This window comes from Chiloscyllium plagiosum, unplaced genomic scaffold (assembly GCF_037043375.1).
Source record: "Chiloscyllium plagiosum isolate Xiang-an unplaced genomic scaffold, Cpla_swu_hap1 HiC_scaffold_51, whole genome shotgun sequence".
In the NCBI taxonomy this organism is placed as follows: domain Eukaryota; kingdom Metazoa; phylum Chordata; class Chondrichthyes; order Orectolobiformes; family Hemiscylliidae; genus Chiloscyllium; species Chiloscyllium plagiosum.
In genome coordinates this window covers 10,180,063-10,197,872 of record NW_028270189.1, presented here as the reverse complement: position 1 = coordinate 10,197,872, position 17,810 = coordinate 10,180,063, and the positions used below count along the sequence as shown (strand labels likewise).

Genomic DNA, 17,810 nt, shown 5'->3' with positions numbered 1-17,810 from the left:
TTAGACAGGAGAAAGATGAGACGCCTTCAGCTTTCTTGCAGAGATTAAGAGACTCAATGCGGAAATATTCTGGAATGAACCCTGAGGACCCAGTGGCACAGGGTCGTTTGAAAGTACATTTTGTGACAAATGCATGGCCAGACATACAGAGAAAGATACAGAAGATAGAAGGGAGGAGTGAAAAACCATTAGATGAATTGTTAAGAGAGGCACAGAAAGTGTTTGTAAAGAGAGAGGATGAGAGACAAAAACAGAAGGTGAAAATGATGGTAGCTACAGTTGATGAGGTAGTTAAGAAAAGAATGGAACCAATAGTAAGCAACCGGAGTGGCAGGTGGCAGCATGTAGGACAGAGAGGAAGAGGGAGAGGGAGAAGACAAGGGGGAGCATTTGATAGAGGGTTTGAGCGACAGGGGCAGAGATGGAGGTCTCCACAGGCAGGATGCTATTATTGTGGGAAGATAGGGCATTTTAAGCGGGAGTGTCCTGATCTAAAAAGGGAAGAAAGGGCAATTTCGCTAATGAATTTTGATGAATAATAGGGGTGTCGGGGGTTCCTGCCCTCGGCGGGGGGGCCCACCAGGAACCCTTGATAAACCTGAGGGTGGGACCCGATAGGGAAGAGGTTGTCTTCCTAGTAGATACGGGGGCAGCACGGTCATCGCTGAATTTTAAACTAAAGAAAGTAGAAATATCGACACCGCCAATTACTGTTTCAGGGGTAAAAGGGGAAGGATTTACTGTTCCAGTATTTGAACCTATGATGATAGAAGGTCCTAAGGATAGGGTCACAGTGGAATTGTTGTATATCCCTGATATAAGAAGTAACTTACGAGGGAGAGACTTAATTATCCTCTTAGGACTGGAGATTGGAATTCAGGAAAAAGAATTAGTTGTACAAATGACAATGTTGACAGAGGATGTGGAGAGAGAGATAGACCCTATTTTATGGGCTAGGGAAGGGAATCATGGAAAACTACAGATCCCTCCCCTTCTAATAAATTTTAAAAGGAAAGGGGACATTGTCTGTGAGCGACAATATCCCATTTCCATAGAAGGTACACGAGGACTGCAACCAGTAATTGAGGGACTGATTAGAGATTAAGTAAGATCCCTCATGGCCACAAATGGTTTAGTGTGATAGATTTTAAGGCTGCCTTTTGGGCTTGTCCCTTCGCGGAGGAAAGATTTAGGACTATCCCCCTAGGAAATCTTATTTGGATTACCTTATCTGGGAACGAATGGAGAATTGCCAATTCCCGAAACTAAAGATTTGTTTTTAAAGAAGTATATACTGGGATTGTCTTCCTCTCCGTCTTTCCTCAGGGAACAAGGTTTATTGGCACAGACTACACCCCTTGAATTCACCGTTCATCCCATCCAGCCGGGTGATAGGATGTTAGTAAAATCATGGACAGAAACTAAATTGCAGCAGGACTGGGAAGGGCCGTACCAGGCTCTTTTGACTACCGAGACGGCAATAAGAATGGCGGAGAAAGTCTGGACTCATTACACTCGGATCAAAGGGCCAGTGGACCCTCCAGTTGAGGAAGAAGTCTGTACAGCCGAATCAAGGCAACACCCGCTGAAACTCAGACTAAAGAGACTTTGAGTAACTGATTATACAGTGGCGACGCGAGCGTGGGATTATTTCTGTAAGATTGTATATTATGTCTTTTTGTGCTTCAGCATGATGTTTAGAATACTGGGAATGCTAAGAGTTATGATGCTAGCCCTCTTAGTATTGGGATTTTGTCAAATACCATTTTCATATGTATTATTAATGGTTCCTGAGTCTGATAATCCACAAGTAATAGACGCTGATTCATGCAGCTTAGTAAATTGTGGGGATGTAGATAATCAGAGACAGTACCGCAGCTCTGAGATACATCTTAAGTTCCATGGGGATGGCCTCGGGGATGGTACTTGGTATAATGGTCTCGTCCCATACACCGGGCCCCCTTCCGACCAGCTCGCGATTGTCCCGATAAAAAGTGTAACCCAATATACCTAACAATAAAGAAAACCACATGGCACGAAGCAATTCTGGGTTGGGGGAGGGGGGGTGGGGGCATCTATGAGATACAATTAAATGAAACATTTGGGATAGAAATGAAAACAAACGGGAATGATTTCTCAGGCTGTTGTTTTCGAAATAGCGTAGGACAGGGAAAACGGGTAGAACTATTGGATAATAAGGTACAACCTTTCACCCCTCCCGATGACCCTAAAGTAGTAAAAATTACAGAGGTAAAGGCCTTAAAACAGACCATTGAAATAGAAACTGGGTATGGGGTTGCAAATGCCTGGGTTGAATGCGTAAAGTATACTGTAAAAAGTCTGAATAAGAGAAATTGCTATGTATGTGCCTCCGGTAGGCCAGTGGCCCAGATGGTTCCCTTTCCGCTCGGGTGGAAGCAAGACAGGAAGGGCATGAAACCTCCCTATCTCTGATGTTCCCTTCCTTGGAGAAAGAGGATTCAAAAGCCCCCCCCCCCCACCACCCCCCCTACGTTTTCAGCTGCAGTCGGAAATCACACGTCATGTGTGCGTAGACAAGGTACAAGTCGGTCTAGAGATTTGGGGAGATGAAATTATGGACAGAGATTAAGAATGTTACCGAAACGGAGAAGGGAGGGAACTACTCAGCACTAAAGGTTCCCCGAGCGGATCTGTGGTGGTAGTGTGGAGGCAAAATACTGAGACCCACCCTCCCTCCGGATTGGAGAGGGATATGTGCAATTGTACAATTGGCAATTCCATTTACCCTGGCATTTGAGAAGGAAAAGATAGTAGGGAAAAAGGAAAGGAGTAAGAGACCACTGTTAGACACTTCTTTCGATGACAAGATTTATCTTGATTCGGTCGGAGTCCCTAAGGGAGTACCTGATGAATTCAAAGCTCGTAACCAGATTGCAGCAGGCTTTGAGTCAGCTCTCTTTTGGTGGGTAACAATTAATGAAAATGTAGATTGGATAAATTCCACTTTCTATAATCAACAGCGATTTATAAATTATACAAGAGATGCGGTTAACGGAAGATCAGAACAGCTTGATGTGACAAGTAGGATGGCATGGGAAAACAGAATGGTCCTTGGTACAATTTTAGCAGAAAAAGGGTGTGTGTGTATGATGTTAGGAGGAAGTTGTTGTACCTTTATTCCTAATAACACTGTGCCTGATGGTTCAATCACTCGGGCCTTAAGGGGATTGACTACCTTAGCAGAGGAACTGGCTGAGAGTTCAGGAGCAGACACATCTCTCACGGGATGGCTTGAATCATGGTTTGGAAAATGGAAGAGGGTGGTGGTTTCCATCCTTACTTCCCTGATAGTAGTAGTCGGGGTATTGGTGGCCATTGGCTGTTGTATCACACCCTGTATACGAGGGCTCACCCAAAGACTGATTGAAACAGCCTTAATGAAACAGATGCCCCTAAAAGGGAATCAGGCAGAGGAACTTTATCGACTAAATAATGAGGGGATGAGTGAGACCAAGATGGGTGAAATCTCCGGAATGATGCTTGCGAATTTTGGGGGCGATGCTTAAAATAAAAATGCAGAAGATAACAAATGGTAATTAAAGAAAAAGGGGAAAATTGTGGGATACTGGAAAAATAGTGTTACTTCTGCAATCATGATCAATTATGCAAGGTAAATGAACTCACACCAGTGTATAATTGTTTCAACCAAGAGCTGAGTCAACAAGAATGAAAACTATGTGAAGGAAATATATAATTGTTTTTGTATTAGCTAAATGTGCATTCAAGAATGAAACGTGCCTGCAAACAATGGTAGATGTTACAGACAAATAGATAAGGTGCTGTGAGGGTGTAGGCTAAGCCAGATATGCTTTTACAAACAGTAGTTATCAGCATCTGTTTCCCATTTCTGCAAAAACAAAAGCAAACCCCAATTAAAAGGTCATAACAGTCAATATGGTTGGGGAAAGGGAGGAAATGGCACAGACGGAGGAAGTACATAATAGTGAAGAAGGATATACCTAACAATGGGCCACAGCAGGATGTGGTGAAAAGGCCAAGTAAAACTTGTACTTTGTTATGCATAAGGCCGGATAAGGCAAGAGATAAACAATAGTAATGGGCACCGGGTTGGAGTAGTGAATCCTATATAAGATACGTACTTGCTAAACTCTGGGTGCCTTACTTCAGGCACCACGCTTGTAAGCGTATAGTAAACATACTGATTGCTTCAGATCTTGTCTCAGACTGAAATTATTGAAGTGAGGGAGCTTTGTTTCTCACATACTGATACTGATTTTTAACATTGGAACTGTTGTACTCGGAACAGCATAATTAAGTGTAGCTGGATAGGTTGTGTTCTGTAGGGTTTCTTTGTTCTTTGTGTAATTTTGTGAATAATGTTTTTGTCTGTTTAAAATCTAGTCATCAACCTAGCTATCTTACTCCAGGTAATTTTCACTGTACACTTAATGAAGTAAATTGCGAAGTTATGCTCTGGGCTGCCTGCTTAAGAATGTTGTGAGTGGTCTAGCCTAGTCCATAATATTAGTCATTGCAATGTTAATGTAGTTGCAGTTCCCTAAGTTTTAAACAACTTTATAATAGTCTTAGCTTCACAGTTCCAGTAAAAATTATGAAAAGGTATGCATTATTTATTGGATTATGTTAGTTACTGGAAGTAATTATTGAAAGTCACAATTATTTCCTTAGCTTTTAAGATGATGTATATTCCCATTTAAAGGTAGCTGATACTTTGCTGTGAAGTGAGGGCTGAATCTGCTGAGATCATTTTGAGTCTGGCCATTTGCAGAGAAACACCTTTAAATTCAATGTCAAAGGAAAACTTTATTGTTTGAGGGCTTGGACTTCGGAGTAACCTAATTAAGATGTCACTGAGCAACTTCCCAGTTGGTATATCTCACAAAACATGAGTGAAATTCAACAGACCGGTTGACGAGAGATGGACGTATAGGTGACAGTCTCTAAATATTGTAACAATAAATTCAGAACATGGTCAAACTCAGATTACTATGTATTATGTTATGTCATAAATAGATTAGATTCCCTACAGTGTGGAAACAGGGCATTTGACCCAACCAGTCCACTCCGACGCTCCGAAGAGTAACCCACCGAGGCCAATTTCCCTCTGACTAATGCACCTAACACTGTGGACAATTGAGCATGGCCAATCCACCTGACCTACACATTATTGGACTGTGGGAGGAAACCGGAGCACCCAGAGGAAACCCATTCAGAAACGCGGAGAATGAGCAACATTCTGGTATCCAACTCAGAGATAAGTGGGCAACATTAGCACACTGGTTTGTACACGGAGCAAATCCTTTCAAGTGCTGTCTTTCACAATAGCAGAGACAGACCTGCCATTAGATAGCAACTTTAAACGCAAGAAATTCCAATACTATCTGTGGTTGTGACCGGATAATCTATTATTTCCTTTAAAAAATCATAGAATCAATCCAGTGTGGAAACAGGCCCTTCGGCCCAACAAGTCCACACGGAACCTCCAAAGAGCAACCCACCCAGACCCATTCTCCTACCCCATTACTCTTCATTTTTCCGCTGCCTAATGCACGTAATTTACACATCCCTGAACAACTCTGGGCAAGTTAGCACGGCCAATTCACCTCACCTGCACATCTTTGGGCTGTGGGAGGAAACTCACGCAGACACGGGGTGAATGTGCAAACTCCACACAGACAATCTCCTGACTGATCCAGCACACCGCCCAAGCGTTTTAGCAAAAACAGAAACCGTAAAACACTTCCTTATAGTTGGTGCTGTCTTCCATCCTGTTTAACTAACAAATGGTATTGTTGTTGGAGTGAGGTCGATGGAAAATAAAGACCATGAAAGCATGGGAAGGGTTAAAGCATGAAGACCACTGGGAATCTGTGGTCTGTGGAAGGCAGGGGCAGGATGGGATAACCATAGTGGAACATTCTTACACCAATTAGCAGAGTAAGGTCACTATGGCCAGATGAGATAACACAAGTAATAAAGCAAGTTTCTCTGTTAAGTGTTATTATGACAGGATTGGGACCGTAAATATTTGGGACATAACATTAAAATATCTAATTAATAGTTAGTAGAGTCAGCTTGAGACAGGAGACAATTGTAATAGATGGAATAGCTAAATATCTATCAGGACAGGTTAGTCTGCAATGAAAGATCACTGCAGCAGAGTTAGCAATATATATCTAATCATGACATTAGAATGTACAACTAAAGAGGTAATGGGAACTAACATCACTGGTTTATTGTGCAGCTGGAGTCAGGTAAGTTGATTAATATAGTTGGACATGCTGATAAGCTCACAGAAACATGATAAAAATGATATAAAAATCCACAGACCCTGAGGTTTCGCGGCATTCGAGAATCTGCTTTCTCAGTGTCACGGTTTTTTGTTTACAAATAAAAGACCTATTTCTTGAAGAACTCTCTGCGTCCCCTGGTGGTTCTGTATATTTTCTCCGCAATAGTACCTGACCCAGTAATGCAGGGCCCTGGTCTCTGTCTCTGTCTCTCTCAGTCTCTCACATATGCACGCATGCACACACACAGAGTTACTGAGGGACAATGAATGACAGAATAAAAGAACCATTTTCAAATATCAAAGCTCCGTTAAACAATCCTGGGATGTGTTGATGGGGACAGTGTAGAGGGAGCTTTACTCTGTATCTAATCCTGTTCTGACCCTGCCTTGGGAAGGGTTGATGGGGATATAGTAAAGGGAGCTTTACTTTTTATCTAACCCCATCCTGTCCATGCCCTGGGAGGGGTTGATAGGGACAGTGCAGGGAGATCGTTATTTTGGAACATAGGAATAGGAGGAGGCCATTCAGCCCCTCGAGCCTGTTCCATCATTTAATGGCATCATGACTGATCTGTGGCCTAACTCCACATTCCTTTCTTTGGCCCATATCCCTCAATATCTTCACTGAACAAAAATGTATCTCTCTCCGATTTAACCTGAACGATTGATCCAGCATCCACTGCTGTTTGTGGAAGAGAGTCCCAAACCTCTCCCAGCATTTGTGTGTCAAAGTGCTTCCCACCATCTCTCCTGAACGCTCTGGGCCCTCATTCTCTGACTCTGCTCCCTCTCAGTCTAGAATCTCTTACCAGGGGAATCGTTGATCTTGATCTAACTTTTCTTATCCTGTTTTATCCTTGAAAGCTTTGATCAGATCACCCCTTAACTTTCTCAATTCTGGAGGAAAACGGTCTCATTTGTCGAGTGTCCCTCAGAACATAACCCCTGAGGTTCAGGATCATTCTTGTAAACCTCCTTTGTGCTCCCTCTCTGTACTCCAACCTGATACCCACACACTTGCTTGCACTAAACTCCATCTAACACAGCTTTGCCCATTCACCCAGTCTATCAATAACCTTTTGTAATGTTAAGGTACCATCTGCACTGTCTACAATGCTGCCTAACTTTGTACCTGACCCCATGCTGTCCCTATCCTGTGTGTGTTTGATAGGAACAGTGCAGAGGGATTTATACTTGTATCTGAGCTGCACATGTCCTGGGAGTATTTGATGCAGACAGTATGGAGGGAGATTTACTCTGTATCTAGCCCCGTGTTGTCTATATCCTGGGAATGAAGACACCATTGGCTCAGAGACAGGAGAGAGGGGAATGAGGGTTTCAGACTGGAGGGAGCGACAGGCACGTACAAGTTGGGAACTGTTTTCAGTAAAAGGCGGTTGATCCCAGGTCACTGCAGAGTGTAATAAACTGATGCCTTTCCCTCACTATCCTCCTCCAATCCCTGGTAAGATCTGCTCTCACACCATGTTGCTTCCTAACTGCTGACTGTGTTAGATACATTAATACATTGGCAATGGACAGAGGTGCTTTTAAATATGGGATCTTGCTGTGTAACTTGCCTTCAAAATGCTTTCGCTCTCCCTTTCAAGTAATCTGTTCTCTCTTTTATCCGGATGAACTTTTGTTGGGAAAGCTGCAACATGAAGATCCAAAATGTTCAGGCCGAGGAAAACCTTGGCTAAGCTCCAGAGGGGGACAGGTTCTGAGGTCTGAGGCCTAGTCGACAGAAGGGAGGCGGGCCAGAAAAAAGACGGATGGGTGATAAAACGGAATGGAAAGGGAGGTGGAACAACGGAGAGAGGGATCGACAGAAGGAGAGGGAGGAAGGGGAGAAGGAGGCAGTGGGGAGGGAGGGAGAGTGAGGGGGAGGGAAGACTAAGGGGGAGGAAGGGAGGACAAAGTGGGGAGGGAGGACGAAGGAGGACAAAGTGGGAGAGAGGATGGGGTGGGAGGGCAAAGGGGAGGGGTAACGGATGGGGAGGGAGGATGGGGTGGGAGGGCGATTGGGTGTGAGGGTTTGGGGAGGGAGGATGGGGTGGGAGGGGAAGGGAGGGTGAGGGAGGACGAAGGAGTGGAACAAGCCAGGGTGGGGGGAAACGAGAGCGAAGGGGTGAGTACAGGCAGAGGGTCCCACTTGGTTGGTCAATGGGAGGAATGAATCCAATTGGTGAGAGAGATCAGTGGAAGGGAGTCAGGGGATGGCGAGGGAGGTTATTTGAAATTGGAGAACTCAGTGTTGAGTCCTCCAGGCTGTAGGTTGCCCAAGCGGAGGATGAGATGTTTCTCCAATTTGTGGTGTGGTTCATTGTGGCAATGCAGGAGGTCAAGGATGGTCATGTTGGAAAGGGAGTGCTTGGGAGGAATTGAACTGGGCGGTGACTGGGAGATCTGGTCAGTCCCTGGGGCCCGGCTGTGATGCTCGGAGAACCGTTCCCTAAGTTTCCGTTGGTCTCCCTGATGTAGAGAAGCCCACATCGGGAGCACCTGATACTGGAAACACGGTTGGAGGAGAGGCAGGTGAACCTCTGTCTCCCCTGGAAGGAGGGTTTGGGGGCCCTAGAGGTGAGGGGGATGGGGGTGTAACAGCAGGTTTTGCATCTTTTCCGGTGGCAGGAGAACGTACCTGGGGGTTTGGAGGGTGAGAGTGGAACAAACCCATGGAGTGTCGAAGGGAACGGTCCTTGTGGAAGGCAGAGAGGGGGGAAGGGGAAGGTGGTCTTGGTGGGAAAGCAAGTTCCTGACCCCAAAACAAATGGTCCCATTCATTCCAAGCTCTGGTCCTGGATTATAACGCTAATCGGGGCGGGGTGGTGGGGTGACCATGGGACTGTTTTGACATTGGTACAGGGTCGAGGGAGATACTCACTGCAGAATCCTCCCCATTCGCCTGGTCCTGGTTGTTATCTCAGGGTTCGGTTTACTCCAGTTATATTCAGGGAGAACTCTCAGGATTTGATCGGGACAGATGGGGCCAGATGGGGCTGGGCAGGGACTGACTGGGGACCGATGGGTATAAGTGGGGACGGTCGGGGACTGGCGGGGGACAGGTGGGAACTGATTGGGAACAGGTGGGAACTGATTGGGGACAGGTGGGGACTGATTGGGGACAGGTGGGGAATGATTGGGGACAGGTGGGGAATGATTGTGGACAGGTGGGGACTGATTGGGGACAGGTGGGGAATGATTGGGGACAGAGGCAGAGATGTCCCCCGCCCTCCTTCACTCCCTTTCCTTCCCCCTCCTTTACACACTTCCTTCCAACCAATCTCCTCCCCTCTAAACTTCCCCCTCTCCTGCCCATCTCCTTCCAGTCCTCTCTCCACCACACCCCTACCCCCTCCTTCCTCCCCTCTCCACCTCACCCCCATTCCCCCTTCCCCTTTCTCTCCACCTCTCCTCCCCCTACTCCTCACTCTTTCCAAACTCCCTCCTCCCTCTGCCCCCTCTCCTTCCCGTCCCCTCTTCTTTCCCCTCCTCTCCTTCTTCCCCTCTTGTTCCCCCATCTCCTCCCCATTCCAACCCCCTCCTGCCCTTCTCCTCGCCCCACTTCTCCTTCACCCCATTTCTCCTTCACCGTTCCTTCCCCCACCTTTCCTTCTCCCCTGTCCTTTGCCCCCCCTCTCCTTGCCCCTCCTCTCCTTCACCCCCTCCTTCCTCCCCTCTCCTTTCCCTCCTCTCCTTCACCAAATCCTTCACCCTCCTCTCCTTCACCCCCCTCCTTCCCCACCTCCTTCACCCTCCTCTCCTTCCCCACCATTTTCACCCTCCTCTCCTTCCCCATCTCTTTCACCCTCCTCTCCTTCCTCCCCGTTCTTCCTCCCCTCTTTGCACTCCTCTCCAACCCCTCACCTCCTTCACACACACTCCCCTTCTTCCACTCCCCTACTCTTCCTCCTCCCCTCCCCCTCGCCCTCTCTCTGTCCCCCCTCCTATCCTCCCCTCTCCACTTCTCCCTCCTTCCTTCCCATCCTTCGCACACTCTCCTCCTCCTCTCCTTCCCCCTCCTCTCCTTCCCCTTTCTCTCCTACCCACTCCCTCCGTCCCCACAATTCCTCCTCTCCTTGCCACCCTTTTCTCCTTCCCCCCTCCTTTTCCATCCTCTCCTTTCCCCCTCTCCTTCCCACCCTCTACTTCACCCTTCCCCCTCCCACCAGTCCTTCCCACCCACTCATCTTCTCCTTTCCCCTTTCCTCCACTCCCACACTCTCTTTCTCTCTCTCTGCCTCTCCCCTCCATTCCCCTTACATTCTCCCTTCTCCGATCCTACCAATTGCTTCCCCCCTACTCTGCCCCCTTGTCCTCTTTCCTTCACTCCTTCCATCCCTGCTCTCCTTTTCTCATTCCATCCCTGTTCTCCTTCCCTATCTCCTTCCCTCCCCTTCCACTCTCCATTCGCCCCTCCTTCCCCGTCTCCTTCCCCCTCCACTCCGTCCTTCCCCCTCTTATCCCCTCTCCATCCCACCTTCCTTCCCCCTGTCCTTTCCCCAACTCTCCTTCCCCTCCAATCCTTCCCCCCGCCATTCCGTACTCCTTGCATTCCATCTCCGCCTCCAATTCTCCTTCCCTCCCTCTCCTTTCCCCCTTCAATCCCTTCCCCCACGCCTTTGCCCCCTCTCCTTTGCCTTTCAACTAATGTTGTTTCTTTCCTTCCAAGGGATCTTGCTGCCCGCTTGAAGATTCAAAGAGTGAAACTTTGGGTTCAGGAGGCCTTTGAGCAAAAGCTTTCTCCAGAGGGGACACGGTCCTGAGGGCCTGGTCGACAGGCTACTCCCCGTGGGGGCCCACGTGAGTTGAGTGTTTATTTACCCCGAGGTTTAACCTTCTGGGGACACTGAGTTTTAGGGGCCTCTGGTTAACTGGCTCCTGTCAGATTGCGGCCCTGTCATTTTTAAAACAGATTTGAACCTGGGGTAAAAATAACCGGGGCCTGGGATTTGACACAAACACATCAATCCCCAGTGAGTGTCTGACAGACAGGACTTCCCAAGGAAGGAATTAAAACCTTAAATGAGAAACTCGATCCAAAGACTTGTTCTAATATCAGAGTAATACTACTTGTGGGATCTTACTGTGTCTCAAATTACCTGCAGAGTGCCCTACACTACAACAGTCTCTCCCCCCGAGGAGGAGATTTGATTTGGGAGTTGAAACTCGGACGATGAAGAGACAGACAGAATCCAAGCATTCTGCCGTGAGGAATCATCAGACAAGAGCTGGAACCAGAGAGAGAGAATAATCAGAAACCGTCCTGTCTCCTTGTTGTTCATTTACACACAGACACACAGACACAGACACACACACACACATGGAAAAGAATTGTGGGGTTCAGGCTATCTCTGTGATTTTTACCATAAGGGGCGAGCTCTGGGCTGGAGGGGGTGGGGGAGACAAAGGGGCTGAAAGGGGAAGAGAGGGAGTTGCTGCACAGTCTGATCCCACAGATGATACTGCCTCTGTCACTCACTGCAGCATTCATCTTCATTCCCGTGTTCCCTCTCTCCCTTTCCTACATCTTTCCTTCAATCCCCATCTCTCTCCATCCTTCCCATCTCCATCCTGTTCACGTTCCCCTGGAGATTCCCTTCCTACAACTCTCTGCCTCCTCACTGTTTAATCGTTTAATTTACTGCAATATTTAATCGTTCAGCCTTTCCCAATTTCTCTCTCGCTCTCCCTGGTCTTTTTCTCTCTCCCTCCGCCTGTCGTTTTTCTCTCTCTCCCTGTCAGTTCTCTCTCTCTCTGTCCTTCTGTCTCCCTCCCACCAGGTATTTGTTTATTCTGCTTTCGGTCTTTCATTCTCTTTGTCTTGTTCTCTCACTGGGTTTTATTCTCACCACCATCCCCCCTTCACCCCAACCTGTCCCTCACGCTCTCTCTCTCTTCTCCCCCCCTCCCCATTCCCCACTCCCTCCCTCTCCACCTGTCCCAGAGGGTGACTTGGACTCCGTGCCATGTTGGGAGTGGGAAGGCGATGGGTTGGGAAGGCGATGGGTTGGGAAGGCGATGGGGTGGGAAGGCGATGGGGTGGGAAGGCGATGGGGGAGAAGGCGATGGGGTGGGAAGGGCGATGGAGGTGAGAAGGGCAATGGAGTTGGGAAGGGCGATGGGGGTGGGAAGGGCGATGGGGGTGGGAAGGGCGATGGGGGTGGGAAGGGCAATGGGGGAGAAGGCGATTGGGGGGTGGGAAAGCGATGTGGGTGGGTAGGCAATGGGGTAGAAGGCAATGGGGTAGAAGGCAATGGGTTAGAAGGCAATGGGGTAGAAGGCAATGGGGGGTGGGAAGGCGATGGGGTGTGGGAAGGCAATGGGGTGTGGGAAGGCAATGGGGTGTGGGAAGGCAATGGGGGTTGGGAAGGCAATGGGGGAGGGTGGGAAGGCAATGGGGAGGAGGGTGACGGGGGTGGGGGAGGAGGGTGACGGGGGTGGGGGAGGAGGGTGACGGGGGTGGGGGAGGAGGGTGACGGGGGTGGGGGAGGAGGGTGACGGGGGTGGGGGAGGAGGGTGACGGGGGGGAGAAGGGTGACGGGGGGAGAAGTGTGACGGGGGGAGAAGGGTGACGGGCGGTAGAAGGGTGACGGGGGGAGAAGGGTGACGGGGGGAGAAGTGTGACGGGGAGAGAAGGCGACGGGAGGGGGAAGGTGATAGCGGGGTAAGCATGGGTGTGTACGAGCAGGGAAGGGAATAGTGTGTGTAAGAGGGAGCAGGAAGAATGAAAGCAAAAATAGAGCATAGCAGGGTCTGAGTGATGTTTGTGAGGGAGGCCACACACACGAGTGGAATAAATTAACAGCACATACCTCAGGGACCTGCAGTGACGAAGCTCTCATTTGACCATAACTAGAAGAAATAACAATAAACTGTCACAGAGAGTTAAAATACTCATTATTAAAGGTAGCGCAGGTTGGACATTGGCAAAGAGATTGTCATGGAGGACAGGGATTCAGATCCACAGTGAAGAGATCACACCAGAGCCTAACCAATGAACCACAGCAAAGCATGTTAACTACTGAATTATAGATGAAAGCTCAAAAACATTCACCTCTGAATCAATGTCGTTGTACTTCAATGTAAACTCTCTAGCCGGAGCTTGGAGCTGAGAAGTTAGCACAGAACGTGCATCAGAGAAACGCTTCAATTTTCATTCCTTCCACTACTCTGCAAAATGAGATGACAAAAGAAACATGTTGAGAGACATTCAGAATAAACAAATGTATCTCTTGGCTTGAGTATTAAACATCCACCTGTTAAAGGTGTTTCCAAAATCGACCACCATCAGTTCAGGACGGGAATTTACAAAATGATTTGAGAGATCTAGTATTTTAATGACAAGATTATGTTGTAGAGATGATTTGAGAGATGCATCCAATTTTAAGATGTTTTTCTAACCGCCAATTTTGTTCTTCCAAAGATTATTTGGATAGCAGAAGATTGGAATTCAGGAAAGAGAAAATTATTAATGAACAGATTCAATCTTCTGTGTGAATCTCCTCAATGGCGGAGTAGCTACCCAGCATTCTCCGCGGGGATGCATACTCTCTATACTCACTACAGGGACGGCGGTGCAGCCGCAGTGCTGTGTTTGTCTCCGTGTGAAATGGCGAGACGCGCTTTTCCAGACGGTAAGGCTGCAGGAGCTGGAGAGAGGGATTCAGACCGAGAATAAACCCTTCCAGCGAGAAGCGAGCACCTTGAAAAATAACTTGTGGCTAAGTGTTTTACAGTTCCGAGGTGAACAGCCGCCATCTTGGCCGGAAATGTGGACGCATGCGCAGAGGGATGCGTGACGTCACTGGGCGGGGCCTAAGGGAGATTCATGCAGATGCTGAAAATCTGAGACGAGAGTCAGAGATGTACAGCATGGAAACAGAGCCTTCGGTCCAGCCCATTCATACCGACCAGATATCCCAACCCAATCTAGTCCCACCTGCCAGCAACCGGCCCATATCCCTCCAAACCCTTCCTATTCATATACCCATCCAAATGTCTTTTAAATGTTGCAATTGTACCAGCCTCCACCACTTCCTCTGGCAGCTCATTCCATACATGTACCACTCTGTGCGTGAAAGAATTGCCCCTTAGGTCTCTTTTATATATTTGCCCTCTCACCCTAAACCTCTGCCCTCTAGTTCTGGACTGCCCCACCCTAGGGAAAAAAAAACTTTGTCTATTTATCCTTTCCATGCCCCTAATGATTTTGGAAAACCTCTGTAAGGTCGCCCCTCAACCTCCGTCACTCCAGGGAAAACAGCCCCAGCCTGTTCAGCTTCTCCATATAGCTCAAATCCTCCAATCCTGGCAACATCTTTGTAAATCTTTTCTGAACCCGTTCAAGTTTCGCAACATCTTTCCAAAAGGAAGAGACCAGAATTGCACACAATATTCCAACAGTCGCCTAACTGATGTCATCTTCAGCTGCAACATGACCTCCCAACTCCTGTACTCAATACTCTGACCAATAAAGGAAAGCATACCAAACGCCTTCTTCACTATCCTATTGACCTGCGACTCCACTTTCAAGGAGCTATGAACCTGCACTCCAAGGTCTCTTTGTTCATCAACACTCCCTTGGACCTTACCATTAAGTGTATAAGTCCATCTAAGATTTGTTTTCCCAAAATCCAGAACTTTGCATTTTTCTGAATTAAACTCCATCTGCTATTTCTCAGCCCATTGGCCCATCTGGTCAAGATCCTGTTGTAATCTGAGGTAACTTTCTTCTCTGTCCACTACACCTCCAATTTTGGTGTCATCTGCAATCTTACTAACTGTACCTCTTATGCTCACATCCAAATCAAATCAGAAAGTGCTGGAGGAAGTCAGCAGGTCTGGCAGGAGATGTGGACAGAGAAACAGAGTGCACCATTCCAGTCCTGAGTGCATCTCCTTCAGAACCCATTGCCCGGGTGGTGCAGTGTCCTGGGTGATAGCTTTATAACAGCTTCACCCTCAGGTGATCTTTGAAACAAAAGCAGCCTACTTGAATCCCTGGATTTTTCTGCAGGTGACATTTTTAACCAACCTGTTCAGACGTGTCCTGTCCCACTTGTGAAGTAGGTGGGCCTTGAGAAGCCAGGCCTTGTTAGTTCGAGGGAAGTTCCTCAGGGTGGAGTCTCAGGGTCAACCAACTTCAGCTGCTTTGTCAATAAATTTCCCTTCAGAAGCAGGGTTGTTGGTTGACAATTGGACAATATTCAGCATCATTTTCAACTGCTCAGATACTGATGTAGCGCATATCCATATGTTCAGGTTGTAAGTTTGCTCGCTGAGATGGTAGGTTTGTTCTAATTGAGAACAATCTTTCAACCTGAACCTCAACGTAGCTAAAAAACCGCATATCCATATGTAGCAAGACCTGGCCAGGATCTAAAATCTGTACCAGCCGTATCACATCCGTGCCTGGCAAAGCCTATCTTCAACAAGAGAATATCCGAGTATCCCTTGTTGACAATCCACAACAATATCATTGTTGAATCCTCCATGAGCAGCATTCCGGGGGTGTAATATTGGCCAGAAACTGAACAGGACTAACCATATAACTACAGTTGACACAAGATCAGGGCAGATGCAAAAAGTCTTGCAGCGCTCAACTCACCTCCTGACTGCCCACCTTACAAGACGTAAGTCAGGTGTGATACAGACTCCTCTCCACTTGCCTGGTTGAATGCTGCTTCAGCGACACAAGAACCATGTCAACATGTGGGACAAAACAGCACTCTTAATTGCCAACAACCTTCATCATTGCCTTTCTTCCCCATTGCTGTACAGTAGCAGCAAAGGGGATCATCTCGTGTGTAACATTCTTCTGGACAGGGGACAGTGCTGTCCACCAGTTGGCAAGGTACATCCCACAACAGGTGTGCACCTCAGGACACACATTGTCTCATGTATGTTGGAACAACAACCTGATTTATTCAGGAAGGTTCCTTTTTGCTTTTGATGGGGCTTTTTGCATCTTTTGATATGATTGGATCATTTGTTTGGGAGGAGGTATAGAGTAGAGGGAGGATGTCTTTCTGAAATTGGATTTGTTTGTTCTGAGATTTTACCCTGTATGCACCACGATAATATTTGAAAATCATTTCACAGAGACATAGACTGAAAGAATTGAAGATAAGTGAGTCAAATCAAACATGACATAAAGATCCAACACAGTCACTTAATTCATTTGGACATAAAGTGAACGTGTTTATCTGGTATGTCTGGAAGCAAAGATTTCAAAAAAAACATTGTGAGTGGTAAAGTGCCAACACAGACACAAACACACAGACGCACACACAGACACACTGACAGAGATGCACACAGAGACACACACACACACACAACAGTGTGTGTTCCACTGAACAGACTGCAGAAATTATTTATCATTATCCAGTTAACATTCTTTAAAAGTCCACAGACAGAGAAGCCATAAATATGCTGTGTTTATGGGAAAGGATTCAACAGATTATCCAACTTGGAGATATGTGAGGAGATCAGCACCATGGAAATATCTGGATTGTGAGAAGGATTGCAAATCCCCAGACCAGCTGGAGACTCATCAACACAGACAGTCTGGGGAGAGACAGTTCACCTGTTCTATATGTGGGAAGGGATTTATTCTGTCATCCAGCTTCATGTAACACCAGTGGGTTCACACTGACAAGAGACCTTTCCCCGACTGTGGGGGGCAAAAAACCTGTAAGATGTGTAAAGGTCTTAAATTCAATGGTCATAATTTCACACCTTAACCTCCTTCCACCTATTGCATTCCCAACGCCCCTCCCCCAAGTCCCTCCTCCCTCCCTTTTATCTTAGCCTGCTTGGCACACCATCCTCCTTCCTGAAGAAGGTCTTATGACCGAAACGTCGATTCTCCTGTTCCTTTGATGCTGCCTGACCTGCTGCGCTTTTCCAGCAACACATTTTTCAGCTCTGAACTCCGGCATCTGCAGTCCTCACTTTCTGCTCGTTGATTTTAACCTACTGCAAATCCTCTTGCAAGGATGCCTTCCTTGAAGAAGCTCTCCTCCTCCCTCTACAAGGATCTCAGTAAGTCCCTCTCTAACTGCACCCCCCAGATCATCTCCTCTGCCCTGAAGCTCTTCAGCCACGTCCTCAATCAACAACACCACGCCTGGAGGAAGAACGCCTCATCTTTCGCCTAGGAACCCTCCAACCACAAGGGATGAATGCAGATTTCTCCAGCTTCTTCATTTCCCCTCCCCCGGCCTTACTCAGTCCCAACCCTCAGACTCAGCACTGCCTTCTTGAACTGCAATCTTCTTCCCAACCTCTCCACCCCACCACCTCTCCAGCCGAACACCCTCACCTTAACCTCCTTCCACCTATCGCATTCCCAACGTCCCTCCCCCAAGTCCCTCCTCCCTACCTTTTATCTTAGCCTGCTTGGCACACCCTCCTCATTCCTGAAGAAGGGCTTATGACCGAAACGTCGATTCTCCTGTTCCTTTGATGCTGCCTGACCTGCTGCGCT

At 47.5% G+C, this 17,810-nt stretch overlaps 1 long non-coding RNA gene across 1 annotated transcript; it reads right to left on the bottom strand.

Annotated features, from left to right (window-relative positions):
• Window positions 1-10,986: 10,986 nt before the first annotated feature.
• Window positions 10,987-14,065, bottom strand: LOC148134972 (uncharacterized). The gene is made up of 4 exons (XR_015755543.1): window positions 13,884-14,065; window positions 13,377-13,492; window positions 13,135-13,174; window positions 10,987-11,550 (listed from the first exon to the last, which is right to left on the bottom strand). It is a non-coding gene; the product is annotated as an uncharacterized LOC148134972 (long non-coding RNA).
• Window positions 14,066-17,810: the final 3,745 nt, after the last annotated feature.